Source organism: Octodon degus, unplaced genomic scaffold (genome assembly GCF_000260255.1).
Source record: "Octodon degus isolate 3935 unplaced genomic scaffold, OctDeg1.0 scaffold00019, whole genome shotgun sequence".
NCBI classification, from domain to species: Eukaryota; Metazoa; Chordata; class Mammalia; order Rodentia; family Octodontidae; genus Octodon; species Octodon degus.
In genome coordinates, this window is record NW_004524595.1 from 280,576 (window position 1) to 281,093 (window position 518).

Consider the following 518-nt stretch of genomic DNA (forward strand, 5'->3'; position numbering starts at 1 on the left):
TGTGGTGCTGGGGGATTGAACCGTGATCCCTGATGCCTTGCCAAGCTTGTTCTAAGTAGGTGCTTTAGACCACTGAGCCATCTCTCCAGCCCCCATGTGGACCTCTTGACCCTATATACCAGGAATACTCAGCAACAACTGCAGCTGGACAGCTACTGGCCTCTCCTGGCAGCGCCTTTCTGAAAGGGTTGAAGGGCTGAGTGTCACACCCTTCAAGACCTAGAGAAATCATTTCTAAAATTTATTTGGAACCAGAAAATACCTGGAATAGCAAAGGCAATCCTGGACAACAAAGACAAGGTAGGAGGCATTATAATTCCTGACTTGAAATTATACTACAAGGCTGCTGTGATAAAATCAGCATGGTACTGGCAATGAAATAGACTTGAGGATCAATGAAATGGAGTAGAAGACACAGAAGCCTCTATGAACACACTCAGCCATCTTATTTCCAACAAAGGGGTCAAACATGCTCACTGGAAGAAAGATAGCCTCTTTAACAAATGGTGCTGGAAAAA